The following is an 18,729-nucleotide window of genomic DNA, read 5'->3' on the forward strand; positions in this document are numbered from 1 at the left end:
TCCCCAAACTTACCCCTTTAAGGAAGCAAGAAAGTATATCTGCTATCAGCAAGTAGTACTTTGTCTAAATAATTACAGCATATATTATCCTTCCTTGCCAGGACAGCCAGCAGCCTTAGACCTCTTCTCTCTAACTCCTTCCCTTCCCCTCTCTTGGCTTTACTATTTCTCTCCTGTACTACCAGGTCCACTCTACATTACCTTATCCACTGTAGTTGTATAGTATTCTGCCCACTAGAAGGCACCCTTTTCTCCTCTATAGCTTTCCCACTGACTCGCATTAGAAATTCCTAGGTAATTGTTTTACATTACTTATTTCTTTGTAGAACCACTTTAACCTTCCATATTCACTATACTTCAGTTAACTAACCTATCTACTCTGACCATTTTTAAACCTAATCACCTCCTTTAACTACCTCTAACTCAACTCACCTCCAATTGTCAACATTTCACTGATTGTTTTTTACAGGTTTCCTCCTTCACTTGGCTCTTCCCGCTCCGTTTGCCCTGCAGGCTCACTCCGCTCCCCTAACCTACCCCCTAATCTCACCCACTCCCATTGCATCTAGCCTTATACCTCACTAACCACTCCCACTTCCTCTTATATCCAATCACATCACACATGAAGTTTATCCATCTTATACATCACTCATCCTACTAAATTACATGACCTCACCTGCCTACAACTCCACTCCCAACGTCTTCTGCATTATGTCTCCTACACCCATATCAACTTACCTCAGATCCCTACTTCTACTCTCAATTCTTCCGTTCCTTCTCCTCCCTTACTTCCTAACTGCCTAAGAACATCTTCATTCCTCTAACTTCCACCAACCCATAAAGCAAACATCCCTTCCTGCTCTACCATCAACCTTGAAACACAAATATAACATCTAATGCCAACTATTTTCTCCCACAGTTTCATAGAGTAACCCATATTTCCTATCACCCTACCATGTTAAGAACGCACATAAACTTAATCCTACTCTTTTTCACACATATAGACCACACCTTCACCTCCTACTACATGGTGACATCCATCCCAACCCCGGCCCTGTCAAAAACAACCCTACCTTCCCAACCATACCCTCTCATGCCCCTACAAGGCCTCCTAACTCACTCTTCTTAGCTCACTTAAACATTCATAGCATTAATAAAGCAACTCATCTTCATGCTCTAATGGATGTACATAACTGACAATCTATGTTTAAGTGAGTGAGACATGGTTAAAACCATCTACCCAGACTATGAAATCATCCCTCCAGGATATAGTATTTTAAGACATGATCACATCCACAAGAAGGAAGGGGGTGCAGCCTTAATATACAAAGCAGGGCTCCTAATTACACCACTTGTTACTTACCCTCTATCTGAAACCAATTCCGAAACTATTTTTGCTAAGCTACAACTAAACACTTGTAAGTCCATCTATATTTTATGCTCATATCTTCCCCCAAGTAATATCAACTCCCTTGAAAATATCCTAAGCTGGCTGTCTACTAACTATCCTCAAGAAACCATTGTACTAGATGACTTTAATATTGGCTGGAATACCTGCAAATCTGATAACCCTACCAACCATATACACCTACATGGCTTAAATCAAACCATCACCTCTCCTACTAGAATTCATAAGCCCACCAAAAAAGAATCCCTCGATTGGATCCTTATAAATACACATTCCCCAAAGTATATGGCAGGCATCCTCCCTGATGCCATTAATGATCACTCACTAACCTACTTAATACGACAAAAGACCTACACACCAAACCCTGTAACCTTCAGAACTACTAGCTCCAATAAACATTTTAATCCTGAACACTTCCAAAATGAACTGAGAGCTTGTAACTGGTCACCCTTAAAGCACCTCCAACTAGAGGAAGCAGTGTCATACTTCAATACTAAGTTCTTTGAAATCCTAGACTACCATGCCCAATCTTGTACCCTTAGGAATAGCACCAAAACTGCACCATGGATTACTAAGGAAACTAAACTAAAAATTTTTATAAAAGAAACAAAAACTTTGAGCCAAATGGGGCTCTTCCAGAAACCCAGCTGATCGCTGAAAATTTCAACAGCTCAGAAATTCTACTAAAACTTCTATACTATTAGACAAAAAAAACTTTTCCTTTCAACTTCAACAAACCAACCACTGAAATCCTCAGAAATTTTGATCAGGAATCAATAGACTCCTTCAACCAGGCTGCTCTAAGACACCCACCCCATCCGGAATTACCCAAGACACTCCCAAACATATTGCTGACTCCTTTAATAACGTTTTTACTGAAGCTATCCAGTCGCTTGCTAACTCACTACCACCAGCATCCTCTACTTCACCCCCACCCTCCTCTACCCCTTCACCTACCTTCCAACTCCAACCCATCCCTACATCCCTCATCTGTACCCTCCTTCAGAAACTCAAACCCTCTACCCCTTCAGCTGACCTCTTACCTGCTAAGTATCTTCAAATAGCAGCCAAAGTTATTGCTTATCCTATCTCTATCCTAATAAATAGAACCATTAAAGAAGGTACCATCCCATCTGTCTGAAAAGTCTCACACATTATTCCCCTACATAAGGGTGGCAAATCCACTGAACTTTCCAACTATCGCCCTTCTCTCACCCATAACTAAAATAATGGAAAAATGCATCCACTGCCAACTACTAAACCACCTTCTCCTAAATGGCCTACTAGCCAGCTCTCAGCATGGCTTTTGACCGTTCCATAGCACCACTACTGCCCTCTTGTCTTTTTCTGACCACATTAACAAAAACTGTAACTACACACTATCCTCTGCTATCTTTATTGATCTTTCAAAAGCATTTGACTTGGTCAACCATCAACTACTCTTGAATCTTCTTCAAGTCCCTCTCACTAGATACTCGAGCACTACAGTGGTTCAAGTTCTACTTGGATAACAGTCGACAAGCAGTGCTTTGGGAAAACACTATCTGCCCCTCTTCCTGTCACCCTTGGCGTACCCCAAGGATCTATTTTAGGCCCCCTTCCATTCTCCATCTTTATAAACTATCCATAAGCATCCCTCAAGCTGTAACTACACAATACGCTGATGACTCCATGCCAATATCCTCGGCTGCAGGACCTTCTGAACTTCAGTCCCTTACCCAGAAAGTCTTTGAGCTTCTAGAAGATTGGTTCTTACAACGCAGTCTCCTCCTTAAAGCAAAAAGACTAAACTTCTAATATTTACTCCTACACATAAACCTACCTCATTTCACTTCTCTATCAAATCCAAAAATGGCACAGTCATTTCTCCTGACACTACCAAACTCTTAGGAGTCACTATTGATAATAGTCTTAACTATAATACTCGTATCAACTCCACAAAAAAATCAGTTAACTGTAAACTCGGCTCCCTCTACAAAATCAAACCCTTCCTCACTCCCACAGCCAGACTACCATTGCCCTTACCCGCCTGATCTCTACTCTCCTTTATGCCTCTCCTATACACCAATCTATCTAAAACTAATCTCAACAAGCTTGCAATCTCCTATAATAGCATAGCCAGATTTACTACTGGCTCCCCATTTAGAACCCACCACTGCCAAAATCTGAAGCAACTTCTCTGGCTTGAACTGCACGATCAGATTTTATTTCAACAACTAAATTATTACCCATAAAACCATGCATTATCCAGGAAAGACACCAATTCTCACAAATCTTAGCCAATATAACAATCTTAGAAATCTACGCTCAGCCCACAAACTACTGGCTTCTGTATATAAACCCTCCAATAAAGCAGGCGACTCCCTCTTCTCTAATGCAGTGGGTAAAAGCTGGAACCTACTGCCCTCTGAACTTACCTCTCTTTGTTCTTCTACACATTTCAAAAAGAAACAAAGTATATCTAACTAGCCACTGGTTATGTCCCTGTACTAACCTAGACTAATATTCTCTCATCCAATTATCTTTATCATCCATTTCTTCCTTTGCTTCTCCACCTCTACTCAGTTTTCTCATATAGTCCACTTCCTACCTCTGTCAGACTTATTCTTCCCTAGATAAACATAACGGTCTTCTCCCCTATAACTCTCTGTATCTACCTCTTAACCAAATTTCTCCTAGCTCTGTTCTCTCCTGCTGCTCCTTACTTATAACTTTGTTCTAGAATCTCTTCATCCTTGTAAATACTTCCTTCCCACAGTGATTGACCATTGGGGAATACAAAAAAAAAAAAATGTTCTACTGTCATATCACATATGCTTTTCTACTTTGAAGCACATATTTTTTTATGACTAGTATTGCTAATTGAACGTTTATGTCTTTAAACTGAATTATTAATGTGATGTATATTTTAGGTGGAGCTTTTCTCCCCGGGCCCTCTACTGAAAATGGACATATATCCTGGTAGACTAGCCCGGTCAACAAATGTAAAATAAATAAAATAAATACAAATCTTTAATCTGTCTCCACCTTATTTACCTACTACAGTACAGTTGTATAATATATTCACTGTAAGAATATCTGCTCAGCTAACAGGAGCACTGGCTTCAAGAGTCATGAAATTAATGGGATAAAGCCAGAACATATCAATTCCCCTACCCTGGTCTTCGTAGCAGTTAGACATCCCTAAGCTTGAGAGGTATACAGACATTAAATGGACAGCTATACCCTGAACACATCGCTTCATCATTCCAATTTATTGTTCTCGCTACAAACAGGAGTCAAACTGTCACACATAAATAAAAATGATCTTGCAGTTTCTCATCCTATCTGGCATTCAGTGCACACTACAATGGGCCTGTAGCAAAGCTTATATGCTTCTGTTTCACCTTTCTTCTAATTTCTTCTATAAAATCTATATTTCTTACGGCTAAAAAGTATTTTAGTTTAATATCTTTAACACATACAACAGTCTCAAAAAAGACTATGCCCTCACATTTAAAATTCCCCTGACTGCACACTACACAAAACTGCTTTACAATACAGCATGCAGTTTATATCGTGAAACATTTTATACAGATACTAATAAAAATTTACAGCTACTTCTCTTTTCCCTTTAGTGTCCTTGACATTAAAGACAATGTGGGGTACATGCTTTACAGTCCACATGCAAGTTTTACAAGGTCAACAAAAGCCCTGTCTTTTCTCAACCACTTATTTGCAAAGCCATATTTCAGTGCGATGCAAGCTTTATGATCTCACATTTATTCACCAATTTCAATGTTGGGGTTCTACTTCTTGATCACCTCCATCTCACAACAGAAAACTTTGGCTCAGGTCCAAGGTACTACCGATTTTTCTAGACAATTCCAGTGCTTTCTCTCAAGCTTTTTCTTTTGAACACTAGAAAAGCTTTCATTGGGAAAGTCTCTCTGAGCTCTGTCAGAAGAATGAGAAGTGCAGTCCCCCTCTGCTTGCTGCCTCACTTTTTGTTGGATATTTTTTTCCTATTTAGCTTGTTCTGCATCAAAAATGTCTTTGATCCTCCAGAAAAATAAATACTAAGAGGACAACTGGATATAGCAGCTAGAATTTAACACCTGCCTCTCGATATTAGCTGACTGCTGGGATACATTTTCTTCTCTTCTGCCTAGTATGGTGAATAATCATTTTCCACAAACATACTGCCCTTTCTGCCACAGGTTTGCCAAGTCATCTCTTTCTGCTGGCACAAATGCATCTTTAGTAATTTATGTTTTAGCTGCTTTCTCATGGCCAAGTTTGCAGCATATAACAATGTGCTTTTTTGATTAACAAATTCTGCTGTGAACACCAGTACAATCCAACTACTTATGCTTTCATACAAGTAATACAGTCTGTTCCTTCCAGTTTCTCTGGTATAGCAGAAAATCTCATGGTTTCAGAGTGCTCCATCATATAACGTTATTTTTTTTGTTGAAATGGCTCTTCTTGAGAAACTTCATACTCTGCCAGTTTTTTCTTCATTTCAGCCTCTGATTTTTGCACATCAGCAAATCATCTGAAAAGCTAGTTAAAGCATATTTTTTTCTAGCCTTCATTCAAGGTATCATTTATTTTAATCACCTCTGAACACATCAGAATTATTTTTTCATTTATTGGGAGCCATCTCGAATTAAAAATTAAGTCTGAACTTTTTGCTGAACATCTGCAGAAGCATTCCTAGTCGGCGTTTTATCTTCACCTTTGCAGGATGACTTTCTTTCAGGTTTTCCAAATTTCTTCTTTGTTGGCATCCAGGTAGTATTATTTACTAGCCAGTAACTGAATTTCAACCAGAAAAAATCAGATTCAAAACAACTCCTTTTTCCTAAGTTCCTGTTTTCACACTGTGAAAGCTGAAGTTAAATTTATGATCAGTGTGCAACCATCTTGGAATCTCCCCTTCTATTTGATTCATCTACTTAAGCATGCTATATTTAATGCATCCTAATTACCCCTTTTTAACACAATCTTCTGCTCTACACTCAAAACCACCAGAGCTTGCTTTTCACTTTGCAGCCCTCTTTCCCTACATGTTATCAATCTCTGATGGGCAAAGTAATCTCTAATCTGCGGTTCAGACTCCTGATTAGACTCATTCTCTCTATTACTTTTCCTTCCACAGTTACTTGTTTCCAATACTTTACTAATATCGCTCAGTAAATTCCAACCCCCTCTTCCTATTTTCTACATCCTAACTGCAGATGGCCCTATTGATAAAATCTTCTTTATCAACTGCTACATTGGCTTAATTCTTAGAATTCTTTATGCTACTCTACAAGCATAATATTTTTGAGTTAATTTCATCAAGTCTTATGGGCTTTTAATACCATGAGAGGAATGGACCCCTTTATTCTCTAGGACTGCTGCTATTCTTTTTAAAGGACTTGCATCCAAAGCCTTACTCTAAAACTCATCCTCATTTCAGCATCCTATTCTACTTTGACTTATACCCTCCTGCTTCAGTTGCGTATACAAGCCTTATATGCACAGCTTTAACGTATCCCTTTAAATGAGACAACTATAACACACCTCATTTTACAGTTAGAATCAACTTATGCCAGTTAACTCGCCCTCTTATCCTTCAAAATAAATTTTAACTATCTGCAACGTGTTGATAAAAGCATGCCTCACCTCTATAGAAGACTAAAAGGACTTAATATTTTTAGTGCTGTAGCAATACTATCTACAGCAGAGCTTCCAGTTTCTTAACTTCTACACTGCCTTTTGTTTAGCCTCTTCCCATATATTAACAACTGCCAGGAGTCTTTTTAACCCAAACACCTAAACAGTTCATCATAGCATGTCTCCATGTGTATGGGTAGTGCTGAACCAATTCATAGATGCACAGTTTACTGCTATAGCTCATGTTTTATTTTAAAAATACATCTCAAAGACATCTGAAACTGTCTCAAAATGTTCTGTAACAAAAATATCCTTCTCTGGATTTATCAAGTAAAACAATCACATGCAAATACAGCAATTTTTTCCTGGCTATCACCAGTTTATCCCTGAATTTTTGAATACCTTATTTTCTTTGCTAATGTCTCTAAACATGCAGCAAATAACAGAGGGGGGAGAAGGACATCACTGCCTGTTCAAATACAACTTTTGCCAGACAGGTTCCATCCTGCCTTAATTCTTTCTTCTGCGTCTTTATATATGCTTATTAACTCTAATATTCTATAAAAGAATGCAAATGCTACTACTACACCACTCAAAATTCCACCTGCCTGCTCAGACTCAATGCTGACCAACAGTGGTAGTTGCTTATACTTCACTTCTCCTCTGAATCATTGGCTCCTTTGTCCCAAAATCAAATTTATAGATATCAATTTTGGTAAAGTCTTTGCCATTCTCTTCAACACAAACATTTCATAATCATGGTCTAAAATACAAAACTGTATATGTGGGGTCTTTACCCTTTCTGGGTAATACCGATACCACCCAATGCCACAACTCTTTGAAACAGAGGTTGTGATGGTAAAAACAGCTAGGATCAGTTTCTAGGCCAACAAGATGCAAGTAAGGCAGCCTTTCTCATCACAGGTTCATGGAAGCATCCACTCACATGGGAGAGCAAGCAGCTCATACAATGATGCAAGTTGTTAATCTTCAAGAAAGGATTTAAAGCCATAACACATACTCCACCACTGGCGGTATTTAAACCAGTGCACAAAGCTTTGCTGAGCTGGAATGTATGACTGGCTCCCTGGGCAAACTCTTGCCCTCACTGGAGAGTACCCAACGGTGGGGGTGCAAATAGATTTGCTGGACAGAGCAGTGCTTGACAGTTAGCAGCCACAGCAGCCAAAAGAATATAGAGAAAAATTAAACATACGCAACACACTACACCAAGTCCATGCCCTTCAAAGTCATGAAATGTCTGAAGTACAAGAAATCAAAGCAGAATTATAGTTCTCACAGATGTCCTTCACACTCCAAAACAAACTTACTTTAGCGGACCTTTTGTTAATCTCATCATGTGACAGTGTAACTTGCTTGCATCAGATACATTCGGTGCTTATGCCACTTGCATCATATTCTGTGCAGTCAATGGAGTTTTTTTCCCCCCTAAGCCTCCATTACAAACAAGCTTTTTTCTGTTTGAACTTTTCCCAGCGAATAAAACCAAGAAAAGATTTTTGTATTTCGTAAACGTGTAACAAAATGGGGCTGAACTATAGTTGAGGAACTGCGGCTTAAGTGCTCTTCACTTTCGAGTGTGTCGACACTAGCTTTCCAACAACTGCATCTCAAAATTGTAACAAACTAAACTAACTAACACACAATTAGGAACGGTTACAATCCTTAAAACAGAACACAAAGGAACAATGAAATCTTTTATAACACTTTCTTTAATCAAGAAGGCGCACAAACCATAAAATTTATTACTGTGAGAGGAAAGAGACATTCAAATGCAGCATTCTGCAAATCAATGTTGCCATGTTTGCTACTGACTTTAGCTAGCCTTCCCTGTTTGCATGGAACTTCATTACTGTTTAAGCTTATTTTTCACCTTAATGCTGGTGCCACACCATCACTACTCCATTAGGTTTGGGCCATCATCCGACCTACTAATTCTTTCAACTGGGACTCGGCAACTGCCTGGAAACATTTTACTAATATGAATACCACCTCATGTCTTCCCTGCAAAAAGGCTTAAGGGGATAAACTCAGTCAACAAAGACCATAAATACTGCTGAACACTGTTGCATCTTCCTTCCCAGAATCCCTCCTGCTATGCCCAAACATATTTATGCTAAACTTGTGCAGCGTGCTTCATGTACATAATCTAAAACACTTCAGCTACTCTGTACTGCACAATACTAATGACAACTAAATCTCCTCTGTATGTCGCACTGAAATGATCACTCACTCACCTTCTTGCAAAGTGAACATGTTATTTGTTGGGATATGCCTATCAAAGATGGTCCTCATCTGTGAACAAAATGCAGCATTGCTTATGAACCTGAATAATAACTGTTTTCTGCATTTCAGACTAGAGAGATTTGGTTATAGCTTTGTGAAGCCTGGGATAAGGACGCACACCCGAGTAAGAGTTAATTTACTGAAGCAGGCTGTCTCTCCTGGAAAGTTTGAGCTACCATTGTTGAACTGAACATTTTGTACTTCTTGAACATTCTGTACTAACTGTTGGTTTGAGGTAATTTGTGATGAACATGTTTATCCTATATGTTTTTCATAGCCAACGGTCAGAAATGTAACAAAAAGTTGTTTTGCTTGCAGTATAAAAGTTGATGTCAGTAAACAAGTTGACCAGAGGAGATCATCTTGGCCAACATGCTGTGTAATCTGGTTAGCTGCTAATAAAGAAGTTTTTCATCACCTGAGGCAGATGCGACTCGTTTGAATTTTTCTTCTGACATTTTGGTCCTTCGGACCGGAAACCTCTACGAAGATACGGATCAGACCAACAGAGACCGAAAAACCTGTGCAGGTGAGGGTTTCTCATCTTAAGATTCCCTCGACTGAAAGCCCTCAGACTGATTTGTCGTTGAAAGGAGGCCGGCCGCTCTCTGATCCCTATCTGAGGGACGGTTTCCGAATGAAAAGGGGAAACATGAGTCTCATCTGGTTCAGATAGGACGAAAAATAAATTTTCTTTTAATTTAACCTCGTCGACAAGGGTTTTATTTTTAGTTAAGGGTGGGTAGGATTACTTGTTAAGATTATTTTGTTAGGGTCACCCATTATAGTCCCATTTTATAATAAGCCCTGTAAAATAACTGATACAGTCCTAAAATAAGAAATCTAGGGGAAACATGGGTTCGAGTTGCTGCAAGTGTGAGAGTGATGTCTGTTTAAATGTTGATGCTAAGTATATGAAAGGTTTAAACAAAAATAATGTTAAATTTTTAAAAAAGTGGAAGTCCAGATATGATTTTGATTGTACCCCGAATAAGAATGCCTGTGCAAAATTGGTTAGAGATTTGAAAAGAGATGCGGGAACTAGAACTAAAAAGCAAAGACAATTGGGATTTCCCCAAGCACAAAAATGGTTAGAAGCAAATAGACAAGCTAAAAAAGAAAAAGTGCCAGGAAAAAGAAAAAAATAAATCAAAAGGGATCACTGGTGCCAAGTGGAAAAGTAGCTTTATTTTTAGAAAAGGAGGATGAGCATACAGTTTGTGCGGTACAAAGGCAGGCAACTGCCCCACAGTATGGGGAAATTGCTGCTGTCGTACCGGCGGAACCTCCTCAATATCAGTCTGGAGATGTGGGATCTGTACAGCAGGGTGGGTTATTGGCTGCTCAAGGAAGCGTTGTGACCCCTCCAATTTACCCGCAAATTCCCATAGTACTCAAGGTTGCTTTGCAACAGGTAGACTAACCTATGCAGTTAAGGTCAGGACCAGCACAGCAAGGACATTGGGCCATTAAACTTTCTGACTACACAGAAGCTCTTCCCTTAATACAAGTTGCAAACCCACAAGCAGGGGATGTTGGACAAGAGCCAACTATTTTAGTTCATCGTCCCTGGGCTAGAGAGGATATAAAACGAGCTACAGATGGTATTCCTCATCCAAAGGTTAATTTTCAAAAGTTTTCTTAGGACATAGTTGGTATGCGTTTAAGTTATCATCCAAATAGTTTAGAAGTAGAACAAGTAGTGCGACAAATCCTGGGTCCAGATTGGCACTTAGTTTGTGGTACTTGGACATGTAAGGCAAATGACGGCACTACATTAAAGCATAATTCTGGGGTGTTAGACAAGCGAGTCACTGATCTGTTAGAGAATTTCTGATAAGTGGCGTCCAAGAGCAGATTGGACAGTAATAAATCAGTGCATCCAAAATGATGATGAATCTGTAGATCACTATATTGTAAGATTGACAGAAGTGTTCAATAACCATTGTGGAATGATGATTCTGCAGGATCAAACCAATGATAGTCCGTATGAACAGCAATTGAAAAATACTTTACTTAAGGGTTGTAGGGCTCCAATAAGTAGTTTTATAACTAAGCCTATGGCAGATCATAGAACATGTAGACTGCAACCTTTGTTTGAATATGCATGGCATGTTGAGCGACATTTCAATTTAAAAAAGAAAAAGAAAGTACAAGTGTTAGCAGTAGGGTATGATGGTGGTATATTCTTGGTACAGGACCAAAGGGGGCAAGGGCGCCGTGGTGGCGTAAAAAAAACATGGGGGCCCGAAATGGGACACGTTAAATAAACCGGGTGGACATTCAGAGGAATATGAGGGGAGGTTAAAATGTGGAGAATGTTTTAAGTGCGGTAGACGTGGGCATTTCGCTGCTGACTGTGAAGAGTGGCAACATCCCCCACAGCTTACGAACAAGGGCTCTGCATGACTATATGATAGTAAAGGAAGGTGCCAAATTCATTATTGTGATTATTGTAGAGAAGAAGAAAGTGAGAATGATTGTGGTGATGATGAGGCAGACACTCTCTGCGATGAATGTCAGAACACTCAGAAGTAAGGGCAGGATTGTGACTGTGAAGTCATAAACCTGGTAAATTTGGGTATTGCTATGCATCTAGATCAAAAACCCATGACAGAGATTTTGGTTGAGGGACAGAAAGTGGAGTTATGTGATTCAGGTGCATCGCGTACACTTTTGGGTCCAGCAGTTCTGCCCCCGAACTGCGAGACGGATGAGTTTGTCCTTTTGAAAGCGGCAAAGGGGAAAATCTATAAGGAACCACTGTCACATCCTCTATTGTTCACAGATCCGCAAACAAACCAAACTGTTAGGTGTAGGGTAATTATATCGAAAGTTTGTCCAGTTAATTTGCTGGGAAGAGATTTGATGCATTCGTTTGGAATAGCAGCAATTCCCACACCTAAAGGCATTGAGGCGAAAAGGTTAGCGGATGGCTTAGTGGTACAGGGAGTACAAGACTTGTTTTACTGGTATAGCCAGGACTTTATTTCAAAACGGGCCGGGGAGGGTTGATACAGATTTGATCAACCTAGCTTTAAGTAAATCTAGGAGCGGGTCACTGCAGGTTGCGGCGCACTTATATTGTACAATGTTCTACAGAAAGGCCCCTGGTCCGGATAAAGAATTTGAAAGAATTCTTTAAGCACAAACGTGCAAGGATAATTTTGAATGATATGTTTTGAGATACGCAAGCTAATACAGTAGTGACCTGTACTTTGACTAAGGAAATGAGTTCTTTATATCGCTCAGGTTATAGCCCACATATTTCAATTACTAAAGCGGTGGGGACACATTGGGTAGATTTGGCGAAAAAGGTAACGAATTGGGACACAATGTCCGAAAGTCAATTGAAAGATCAACCGATCCAGGTACAAAGATTAAATTGGGTGACTTGGGCACAACCAAGTGTGCACTTCAGAGATGACAAAACAGAAAGGGCATGACAAATCCTCCTAACTCAAGAGGAAGATAGTGCGTTAAGTGCCTTACCTGTAGATTTATGGTCAAAAGGTAAAGGAGATGTAGGACTGATGAAAATAGCAGGTGAAGTTTGTATAACTCCAAAGTCAGGTTTTCGACCTCGTAAGCACCAATACCCACTAAGTAAACAAGCAGAGGAAGGAATTAAGCCAGTCATTGAGCAGCTAAAACAGGTTGGAATTCTTGTTGAATGCCCAGATTCGCCCTGCAATACTCCGTTGTGTTTCCTGTAAAGAAACCGGATGGGTCATGGAGGTTGATTCAGGATTTACAAGCAGTTAATTCAGCTGTGATCCCAAGAGCACCGGTGGTCCCTGACCCCTATACATTACTTAATGATTTACAACCTCACCACAGATATTTTTCTGTCATAGATGTAAGCTATGCCTTTTTCTCCATACCACTACATAAGGAGAGTAGATTTTGGTTTGCATTCACTTATCAAGTTAAAAGATACACCTACACCAGATTGCCACAGGGTTATTGAGTCAGACAATATTCGCACAAGAAATGGCTGCGAATTTAGCTCAGTTTGTTCCCCCCAAAGGGAAGCCAGGTTCTGTTGTATGTAGATGATATTTTGTTGGCCTCACCCATGCAGGAAAGTTGTAGAAAGGATACCCTTGCCCTTCTTAGTTTTTTAGCTGTGCAAGGACATAAGGTAAATAAAGAAAAGTTACAATTGCGGAAAGCACAAGTAAAGTGGTTCATAGGTTCATACTAGGCTATCTGCCCAAGGGCATTTATAAGCCTAGCCTAGAGTTTTGTGGCTTTCGCCACCCCTTTAGTTTGAAGGATACTATGCTCATTATTTTGCTGTGCCTCTGTCAAGCAGTGACACTGAGGTAATCCCTGGGGTATACCTGCGATCTCCCATCCATTGGTCAAGATTTCTCTTGAACAAAGCCAGCGAGGTGCTCTGCCTCACATGTACCGGGATTTTGTTCCACAGCATAGGGAGTCTCTGGGTGATGAATCTGTCCCTCCAGCATGTCCTATTAATAGCCGTGTTGAGGTTTAAGTCTCTTGCCCTTGTAGTTCTGATGGATTTAGATTTTTTGAGGTGAAGCATGTTCATCAATTCCGTGTTTGACATGGCCTTGTATGTCAGGCACAGGTCACCTCTGAGCAGACGGTAAGCGACTGAATAGAGCTGGAGTTCCTTCAGTCGGGCAGCATAAGACATATTTTTGAGACCCTTTATCCTTTTGGTGAGGAACTTTTGGGGCCTTTCCAATTGCTGCAGGTGTCGGGTTAGATGCATTCCGAATGGGGCATTGTACTCAATCATTGGTCTGATGAGTGATGAGTACAGGGGAACGATGACCTCCCTTGATCTAGATGTGAATCCCTTCATGATCAGGTGGGCAATGTAGAAGGTCTTCCTAACGACTTTGGCAACGTGAGTGTCAAACGAAAGGTTACTGTCAACCTGGGTCCCCAGATCCCTGATAACCTCTTCTGTGCTTATTCGGTTATTTAATTTTGCAGGCAGATAGACAACTGGAGAACAAAAGAAAGCAAGCAATTCTTGAGGCACCTATGCCTACAACTAAGCGGGAGATGGTGTCCTTTTTAGGTGCGACTAATTTTTGTAGAAGTTGGATCCCTAACTATGCTGAGGAAGTAGGGCCATTGACCACACTGATCTAGGACACTCCCATGGCAGCTAAAATGATATACAGTGGACAAATACAGCAATACAGGCATTTAATAGAATTAAGCAATTGATAGCAGGATCCTCTGTTCTGGGTTTTCCGAACTATTCTAAGCCATTTATACAAATGGTTGATTGTAAGGGAGGATATATGACTTCGGTTCTGGTACAAGTACATGGGGATAAACAGAGACCGATAGCTTTCTACTCCTCCAGATTAGATTCTGTTGCAAGGGCATTGCCGCTTTGTGTTCAAGCTGTAGTGGCAGCCGCCATGGCAGTACAAGCCTCAGCATCATTAGTTTTGTTTCACCCATTACAATTGCGGGTTCCACATTCAGTAGCTACTATACTTTTGCAAGATATGATAACCTTTTTATCTCCTAGTCGACATTTGTCATGTATGACAGTGCTGCTGACACAGCCTCATATGACCATAGAAAGATGTACTAATCTTAATCCGGCGACACTTTTGCTGACACCAGAAGAAAGTACTCCACACGTTTGTTTAGAGAGCATTCATGACGGGGTGCTTCCCTGACCAGATTTAACGGATGTTCCGTTGGTAGATTCTGATCTCGTTTTGTTTGTAGACGGATCAGCAAAGAAGGACACTGTAGGAAAAACACTAGCAGGGTATGCAGTCACCACAGAAACTGAAGTTTTGGAGGCAAAAAGATAGTCAAACATTTATTCTGCACAAGCAGCTGAGTTGGTGGCTTTGACTCGAGCTTGTACCTTAAGGGAGGGTAAAAAAGTGACAATTTATACAGATAGTCAATATGCTTTCTCCACTGTACATGTTTTCGCTCAACAATGGAAGAATAGGGGAATGGTTACTGCGACAGGCAAACCAATAAATCACAGAAATTTAATTTTACAGTTGTTAGATGCAGTGCAACTACCACTTCAGATAGCGATATGTAAATGTTCCGCACATACCAACAGAAAAGATCCTGTCTCCAGGGGAAATGCACTTGCTGATATGGCCGCAAAAAAGGCAGCTCAAGAAAATGATTTGCTTTTACATGACAATGATTTAGAGCCCGGACACCTCGACTTAGAGACACTAAAAGTAATGCAAACATTGACAACACAGAAGGAAAAATGTCATTGGGTAAAATATGGTATCACTCAACAGGATGGGTTGTATAGGGCATCAGATGGCAAAATGGTATTACCCTCAAACCTTTTTAGGTATGCGGCATTGGTTAGCCATGGACCTGCCCATGTGGGAGTGCAGACGATTATTCAAATAGTGTCTAAGGTGTTTTGGTGTAAAGGGTTTTCAACTTATGCAAAGCAATTCTCTTTATCTAGTTTATTATGTGCAAAGTATCATGCTCAGGGGGGAGTTAAAAAGTCTCAGCAGGCATTCCCTACCCCTCCATATCCATTCCACACACTCTGTATGGACTTTATTGAATTGTCACCCTCAGAGGGAAAAAGGTTCTGTTTAGTCATTATTGATGCTTTTTCTAAATGGGTAGAAGCTTTTCCAGTAAAGCACCCGAATGCACAAACAGTAGCAAAGCTTTTAAGTACGGAAATAATTCCCCGATTTGGTTTACCAAGACGCATTTACAGTGATAATGGGTCTCATTTTGTTAACCAGATTGTTCAGAAGTTGGGTCAAGTGTTTCAAATTGATCTTAAATATCATTGTGCTTACAATCCCCAATCAGCTGGACTGGTGGAAAGACACAACTGTGTCTTGAAGAGTAAGCTCCACAAACTGATGGCAGAAACACGTACATCACGGACTGCGTGCCTTCCTTTGGCACTCCTGTATATGCAAATCTCACCTTCCTACAAAGGACTTACACCATCTGAACATTTGTTTGGGAGGCCATATTACGTCCCGCAGTGGCAAGGATTGTTGTCAGCGGAACGTGGGGGGGGGTCTAGAGGATTATATGAAGAAGCTGCTAAATGTCAAATCTCTTGTAACAAATGACTCCCTTGCAGATTCCAGAGGTAAAACCTTGTTAAGCATGGCACCCGGGGACTGGGTGTGGATCAGAATTGTGAAGAGGAAGAATTGGTCATCCCCCAGGTGGGAAGGCCCATACCAAGTACTAATCTCGACACCTACGGCTGTAAAGATCGCTGAGAAGACTTTGTGGATTCATATCACCCACTGTAAAAAAACTCAAGGCTCTTCCTTCTACCGTTGATGTTGGTCAAACTCCACCGGACCTCTGAGCGCAAAGTCTGGCTACAAAGGGGGATTAGCTCAATAGGGGTTAGTTTGTCTCAAACCCAGTGAAGAAACCAACGGCGCGAGATAGTCCTTCGGGAGGATGGCCATGTTCAACTGGTACTTGAACCGTCACATGATGATGATTTTGGTGGCGAAAGTAAATATGTCCATACGAGAAGGAACAGTTGCAAGAGAAAAAGGAATGGTGGTGCTGCAAACGCAAACAGGTGTTACTACTGTGTTTAAGGTTAAACATTGTGAAGGAATTTTGGACTGTTCTAAATGGAACAATAATTTCTTGACTCGTGCAAAATACTTGTGCAATAGAGACTGTACGTCCTGGTCAAATGTTTGGTGGTCAACAGATGTGAATGGATGGGAAACAAGTGGTGCAGTGATACCAGAGAAAGATAAAAGCAGGCAACAAAGAATAATAATTGCGCATTCCAAATGTACCGAAGTAATTATATAACCATTGCGTCACCACAAGAAAGTGATTCAGGAGTTTATGGAATCGGAGTGCCCCTTCCAACTAGAACTGATCCTTTGGGGACCCTCCAACTTAAAGTACAAAGCCTTAAGAATGCGACACGAAGTAGATTTTGCCTTCACAGAAGAACAATTGTTACTCGAGATGGGATTCGTACACCATAATGAATGGTTATCTTGGGTTAGATATAGCACCCGAGAAGCACACCATGAAAACTGTATTTCTTGTGCTGAAGGTAAACAGCAACTAGCGACAGTCCCATTGATGCAAGATGAAGGTAACCTAACGTGTCTGTTGAAATTATTCTTCAACAAAACTGAAGATAAATGCAAAAATGAAACTCAGCATTTTCCAGTCATAAGCAAAGTTGAGAAACCACCTGCAGCGATTTCCTATCCAGGTTCATATATCTGCATTTCCAGAGATGGCACAGGGAAGAATTATGGCAATATGGGAAAGAACTATTGCAATGTTACTGTGAATGGCAATGAGAATCCATTTCTGGAGAACCAAACTCATAGTTTAGCAGACGTATGGTGGTTATGTGGAGACAAACTCAGATAAAGGCTTACAATTCCCTGGAAGGGAACTTGTGCACTTGTAAAGTTAATTCTGCCATTCTAATCGAATTGTGTTGGATATGCTCCTGGCCAAAGAAGGAGGAGTTTGCAGGATGTTTGGGACTTTCTGTTGTACGTATATTCCAAACAACACTGTGCCTGATGGAAGTATCACTCAAGCTTTGAAAGGTTTGGAGATGTTACCTGAAGAACTGGCAGAGAACTCCGGGGTAAGTAATCCCTTTACAGACTATCTACAAGCGTGGTTTGGAAAATGGAGTCATCTCATCAGCAGTTTCCTGGTGTCCGTTGGAGTCGCTGTGGCTATCATGGTGGTATGTGGTTGCTGTTGTATACCCTGTATCAAAGGTCTTCTACAAAGACTGGTTGATGCTGCTGTTACGAAGACGATGTACCAGCAATTGCAACAGACTGGTGAAAGTGAATACATTGAAATGTGACTTTTTGCAAATGTTTTTGAAGTTTAAAAATTTGTCTTGCCAATGAAGTAATGTATGCAAAGAAAAACTTAGTTTTTACCATATACTGCTGAAATAAAAGACAAATAAAAGTGTTTTCAGGGGGAAATGTTAAGAGAAAAAGTTTTAAAACATACTGTTATTTGTCTTTTTCCTCTTCTTGCAAAGTGAACAAGTTATTAGTTGGGATATGCCTATCAAAGATGGGCCTCATCTGTGAACAAAATGCAGCATTGCTTATGAACCTGAATAATAACGGTTTTCTGCATTTCAGAATAAAGAGATTTGGTTATAGCTTGGTGAAGCCTAGGATAAGGACGCACGGCCAAGTAAGAGTTAATTTACTGCAGCAGGCTTAGTCTCCTGGAAAATTATTGATACCATTGTTGAACTGAACATTCTGTACTTCTTGAACATTCTGTACTAACTGCTGGTTTGAGATAATTTGTGATAAACATGTTTATCCTATATGTTTTTCATAGCAAACTGTCAATGGTCA

At 40.3% G+C, this 18,729-nt stretch overlaps 1 protein-coding gene across 2 annotated transcripts in view; it reads right to left on the reverse strand.

The window, feature by feature from the left end:
* LOC122798613 (heat shock factor protein 1-like) overlaps nucleotides 1–18,729 on the reverse strand; it is a 538,873-nt gene that overhangs the window by 307,575 nt on the left and 212,569 nt on the right. The window lies entirely within an intron of this gene.

This window comes from Protopterus annectens, chromosome 3.part1 (assembly GCF_019279795.1).
Source record: "Protopterus annectens isolate FY-2018-M chromosome 3.part1, PAN1.0, whole genome shotgun sequence".
NCBI lineage: Eukaryota > Metazoa > Chordata > Ceratodontiformes > Protopteridae > Protopterus > Protopterus annectens.